The following is a 6,695-nucleotide window of genomic DNA, read 5'->3' on the forward strand; positions in this document are numbered from 1 at the left end:
GGTGAGAAAAGCATGGGAGAATGGGAAATAGAAGAATCCAGAGGGTCCTAGAAACCTGCTTAGGTATCTTTCTGTTTCTCTGCCTAGCACTGGGATTATAGGCACACATTTTTTGCATGGCTACTAGAAATCAAAACTATGGCCCTCATTATAACCTGACAAGCATTCTATTGAGTTACTGTTCCATGGATTAAGTTTTTACCCTTTTAATACCCCATGGTTCTGTCATAGTACAGTAACTCATTCGTCTGTGTGCTGCACAAATTGCAGAGGAGACCAACGCTACCAAAAAGTAGAGAAAAGCAAACCCAGGGAGGAAATTGCACATCCTGTATGCTGTAGCATTTATGGCTTAGTTTCTGGGAATGGTGGTATTTGTCTTATCTCTCTCCCAGCCAGTCTCTGTGGGTGGGCATCTCTTTAGCATCAGCTACCCTAGAGATTACCCCAAGCATCCTGATTCATTGAAAAATAGTACCTATAAAATGAAGCTCCATGAAGAACCGTATTCTCCTTCCTGCCCAAGGCCTACCTTTTGGGATCTGGCCACCATTTTTGGCTCTAGGGAGACTTCATGTACGCCCAGGGTTAAGACCTTGCCTTTCAGACCACAGTATATTGTCAAGATGTAGCGATCATCTCATTATACATTGCTTTCACAGATGCAGAGGTTGGGCGAGAGGATTCTGAGTGTGCGTGTTTGTGGGTGGCTGTGATATATTCTTTACCCCTTCATCTCTGATAGATATTTGAGTTGATTCCAAATCTTGCCTGTTGTAGCTGGTGGTGCTATAAACACAATGGTGGCAAGTATCTCGTTGCTACATCAATTTGTGTTTCTTTGGGTCTACACTAGTAAAGGGATCCTGGATTATATGATAACTCTATTTTTAATTTTTTGATGAGTCACTGTGATATGTTATGTAATGGTTTTACTAATGTGTGTCTTGATTTTAAACTGTTTTGAATAATTTTGGCCTTTTTACACTTTCTCGTAGGTTTTGGGCCCATCTTGTATAGCCTCATTGAAAAAATTGCCATACGAAATTGAATTGTAATTCAACTGAATTTATATATTTAATTACATTGATTTTATATACTTTAATGTGATTTCCAAAAATGATAATAGTGGTTTATTTTATTTAGTTTATTTCATTAACTTTTTGGAAATTTTGTTTCTTTGTAGATTTAAAAAATTTTACTATTTAAAAAAAAAGACTTATTTATTTTTATTTTTGAATTTTTTGCCTGCATGCCTGTCTGTGAACTAAATGCATGCTTGATTTTTTTTTCTTGTAGGAACTAGAAGAGATCACTAAATTTCCTGGAACTGGAGTTACAGGAATTTGTGAGCCACTATAAGGTTGTTGGGAACGGAACCTAAGTCCTCTGTAAGAGAAACCAGTATTCTTAACCACTGAGCCATCTCTCTAGACATTTTTTGTTCTTAGGAACTTTATACTTTTGAATCTTGGTGTGGTGGCACATGCCTTTAATCCCAGCACTTGGCAGTCAGAGCTAGGCAGATTTCTGTGAGTTCAAGGCCAGTCTGGTCTACATAGTGAGTTCCAGGACAACCATAGATATGTAGAGAAAACATATCTCAAAATAAAAACATAAACAAAACAAAAATGCTTTTAATTTCCTTCTATTACTTCTTCAAGTATGCATAGAAAAACAACATTACTAGCTTTTAAAGATTACTATTTGTGAATAAATCAAGAAGTCCTTGGTGAGTCTGTCTCAGTTGTACAATGGTCTTATATAGAGCCATATGAAAAATTATTCCTTCTAGAAAAACATACTCTACACACTTCCAGTGTATGTATGGAATCACATTATGATGAAGGCACCTCACTTTTAAGACATATAAAACAAAGAAATTAAAAAAAAAACACAACAAAAACCAAAAAACAAAAGATGACTTAACTTTGTTCTGCATGTGGATAGGTATCTGTAGCTTTTGTAAATTTAGACTAAAAGCAAAGTTAGTTTGAATACTCCTTTTTCCAGCTCTTGTATTGTCGTTTAATCATAATGTTATTATTTGCAAAGACATGAGGTACAAAATTTTTCTGTACTATTGAGAACATCATGTGGTATTTCCTGGTTACCTCTGTATTAGCTCATCCTTGGGTCTTTTGGGGCACATGTAGTCACTCTTTCTATCCCCATATTCAATCGCCTTCTAGACAGGAAAAAGGGCATGGGGGACTGAGTATCAGGATCAAGCCATATTGTGCCCTTCAGGGAAGGGACTGTCTCTTTGGTCAAGCCCACTACTGTCATTGCCCCATTGTGTTTTCTCTGGGGCAACACATGCTGTGCTATGGTGGACAAGCTGCAAGGTGGGTATTGCAACTCTAGCCTACAGTGTCCAGTAGAACCTTTCCTTACTGAGCTGAATTATCTATTTTTGTTTCTGTTTCCTCCTTTTTAAAATTATATATCTCTATATAACAAATATATAAACCACAAGTTTCATAAAAATATCCCATATAAAAATCATGTCTACATTTATTTACCTTATAGGTATATTAACAGTCTTGAATAGTCCAGGCTGACTTTGAACTCACCGTGTAGCTGAAGATGTTCTTAAACTTTTGATCCTCCTACTTTCACTTCTGAAGTGCTGTGGTAACTGGCATTTACCATCGATCTCTGTTTGCTTTGTGCTGAGGATTGAGCCAGGACTTCATGCACACTGAGAGAGCCCTCGACTGAGTCGGCTATACCCCTAGCCCATTGCTTGTATTTTAGTTAGGGTTTTCACCTCTGTGTTCATGAGAATGGTTTATCACTTCATCACTTTTACTGCCATATTTTACCATCAACAAAGTGAGCAGGACAATGTTTCTTTATTTATTCCTTTCTCTCAGATACTTTGAGTGAGGCACAAATTATCCATTCCTTGTAGATTTGTTAAGTAATTTATCTTTAAGTCTGATCACAGCTGGTTTTGTTTTTCTGGAGCGGAGCATGTTGATAAGTGATCACACCTCTTCAGCAATTATGAGGTCAATCAGGCTTTCTATTTTTTCTTGAGTCAACTTAGCAATTAATATTTTTCTAGAAAACTTTTCATTTCATGAGAATATTGGAGTTTCTTCTACTTAGGAGTAATTGGGGCTTTTGTTCTTTCCTGAAGTTGTTCAACTGTGCTTTTTTGGGCCTCAGTTCTTAGTAGGTACTAGATTATATTTTCATTTTCTTTCAGATTTCCTCCCACAGTTCTTGCTCCAGACAGCAGGCTATTATTTTTCCATGGACTCCTTTTGCTCTGATGGAACTCTGTCTGAGCCCTGATTTCACATTGTGGTAGTTAATTTTCCATCCCACACAAGGCTCCTTGGGGCTTTGCTAATCAGCACAAGCTGGATTCCAGGACAATAGAACTTCTGACCTGGGAATCTAGGGACATGCATTTACTTAACCTCTCAATTTCCTATTCTTTTTCTGATTTACAGACATTTGATATTACAGTTGTTTCTCCTTAAAGTGTGTGTGTATGTGTGTGTGTATGTGTGCATATGTGTGAGTAGGCGTATATAAAGGCTAGAGGTCAACTTTAGGTGTTTTTCCTTAGGTACCATCAACATTGGTTTAATAGAAAGGGTCTTTCACTAGCTTAAATCTTGTCAAGTAAGCCAGGCTGGCTAAAGAACTGCAGGGGTCTACAGATCTCTGCCCCCAAGTGCTAGGATTATAACTGGGAACTAACATTCCTGTTTTTTTAATTTTAATTTTAATTTTTTTAAATCTGGGCTTGATGGGATGGAATTAAGACCTTCTTTTTTTTTTCATTTTTAAATATAAGTTATATTCTTTTTATTTTTTATTATTTTATTAATTTATTCAGATTACAACTAAATTGTTACCTCATCACTTGTATCCTCCTGTTCCTCTCTCCCTCCCTCCCTCCCTCTTTCACCCTATTCCCCTCTTGCTTGCAAGAGAAGCACTTTACTTACAGAGAGAGAGAGAGAGAGAGAGAGAGAGAGAGAGAGAGGGAGAGAGAGAAAGCATCTCTTCTCTTAAGTTTTTTAACTATTGGTAGCAGAGACGATTATTAAAAGTGAGGATTTGCATCATCTTGCTTTTTAGAAATTTTAAATATATATTCACTTTACATCCTGAATGCATCCCCCTCCTCCTGGTCCTACTCTCCTACTCTCTCCCCCCCCCCCTTTCCTGCCTCTTCTGCTCCTCAGAATAGGGGAGCCTCCCCCTTACCAACCCACTGTGACATGTCCAGGACTAAGCACATCCTCTTCCACTGAGGCCAGACAAGGCAGCCCAGCTAAGGGGAAGTGATCTAAAAGTACGCAACTGAGTCCACGTCAGAGACGGCCCTCTCTTCACTTGTGGGGACACACATGAAGACCAAGCTGCCCATCAGTCATGTATGTGTCAGGAGCCTAGGTCCAGTCTATGGGCGTTCTTTGGTTGGTGCTTCAGTCTCTATAAGCCCCCATAGGCCTAGGTTAGTTGGCTCTGTCTGTCTTCTTGTGGAGTTCTTGTCCCCTCTGTTTCCTTACTTGGTATGTACTCACTTATAAGTGGTTATTAGCCATATAGTACAGAATAATCATACTATAAATCACAGACTCAAAGAAACTGGGTAACAAGGAAGTCCAAGGGAAGATGCTTGCACTCTGCTTTTTAAAGCACTAAACTACAGAAGCCTTTTAGTTGGCCATGCCTGTAGGCTACGTGTAATCAATCAGCTAGTAATTGATATCCATTCAGTGTTCTGATCCTTAGATGACACCAGTAAAAACCCTTCTGCTGAGATTACCTTTGTCCTGCCTAGAATCTAAATAGGAGAAAAGGTCAACCAGTCTCAGAGCATCTCAGCCCTTTCTCCTTCCTCCTCACATTGCCTATGTTGGAGATGAGAAGGAGAAGGTTCATCAGGGTACAATTGCTGATCTAAAGTTATTCCAGCTGATGGAAGACATAGGTCTAGGAATGTTGATTTTAGATATGATTATTCCCCATGGGTCAGTTGGTCTTGGCTGAGGTAATACATTAGTTACACATGAGGGATGTTTTTTGCTCTCCAAGTACATCTGAAACACAGTGGCAACTGAAGAACACCATGCACACAATATTCTGTCTTGCTTACCCTCTGTTGCTTTCCTTCTAAGGCGATTTTTTTTCCCATCCTGCAAATAAGATATATGAGCTGAGTCCAGATTGCCTTTTCTTTCCTTTTCTCACATCACTGGACCTATACACATACACACACACAGATACACACACATTAACATACACAAACACAGAGGTTGTGTGTGTAGTAGATACGTGTGAATATGTGCATGTATGTGGAAGCCGGAAGTCAGCATCTTTATTTATTGATTTTGGGTTTTGCACTGAACCTGGGGTCTGTGATTGGTTAGACTAGTGGTTCAGCAAGCCCTCAGGATCTTCCTGTCCCTGTCTTCCCAGCTGTAGGGATTACAGGCTCACGGTGCTATGGTTGGCTTCTATGTGGTGGTGGGGACCCACACGCAGCTCCTTGTGTTTGCGCAGTAAGTACTTTCTCAACCTTTCATCTCCCCATCTCACCCAGGCTTTTTGATAATTGAGATTTTTGGCCTTGAAATGTCTTGAACATCATTTTAATAATAATATGACTTATAATTGCCTGTCCGAGAGGAACTTGCATTACATTTCTTGTGTTTAGATGAACCGCCCCCACAAGCCAAACAGGCATGAATGCTGTTGCCTCACAACATTTTCAGGGCTTTCAGTAGGGTTAAGCTTCCTTACCTAATACCTTCTCAATACAGTCTGTAGGTGGGCCCTCCTTTCTTCTGTATGGGTGTTTATGCTGTCAGGAGCTGCAGGAAATAGCAGGGAACTTGCCTGCTCCTCCACTTGCAGCTTCTGTGGTCTGCTGCTTGCTACCCCGAGGAAAGCGGGTAAGATTTTCACATCTTGTCCCCATCATCAGCTTTAGAACACAGCCTTACCATGTAAGCACATTACGAACACTAGATTGTGTAGTTATTAAAAAAAATTTTTAGAAAAAAAATCATGCAGCTTCTAATCTCAATCATATCGTATTGGTAAGAGTCAGCCAGAGTGTTGTGTGTGGCCAAGCTTCATTGCTTTTGAGTGCCTCACAATAGCATACTGTGGAGCACACTAGAATTTATGTCCTCATTGGGAATGTAAGGTTCTTATTTCTGAAAATGGTACTGCAAACACTTTTTTGCTCCCATAGTGTAATATACATTTGGAAGTTATTTTTTCGTGAGTACACACCCATAAGTGGAGTATGACATTATAGGGTGTATAACTATTTAACTTTGTAAAATAGTGTTAAATTCTTTTAAAAATATATTGTATTAATTTATTCATTTTACATCTAAATTGTTATCCCATCCCTTATATCCTCCCATTCCTCCTTCCCTCCTTCCCTCCCTCCCATTTTCCCCTTACTCCTCTCCCCTATGAGCATGACTGAGGGGGACCTCCTCCCCCTGTATATGCTGATAATGTTAAATTCTTTTTCCAGTGGAGTTTACACGTTTCTTATTCATTGGGTGATCCCGTGTCTCTATGTTGTCCCCAACACCTCATGATATTGCCTTTCTTATTCTGCCAGTAAAATGGCTACCAGAGGTAGCACATTTTGCATTTCTTTGATATGATCTGAAATGTTTACTGTTCATATGAGTTTTCTG

The sequence above is a fragment of the Acomys russatus genome, chromosome 20, assembly GCF_903995435.1.
Source record: "Acomys russatus chromosome 20, mAcoRus1.1, whole genome shotgun sequence".
NCBI classification, from domain to species: Eukaryota; Metazoa; Chordata; class Mammalia; order Rodentia; family Muridae; genus Acomys; species Acomys russatus.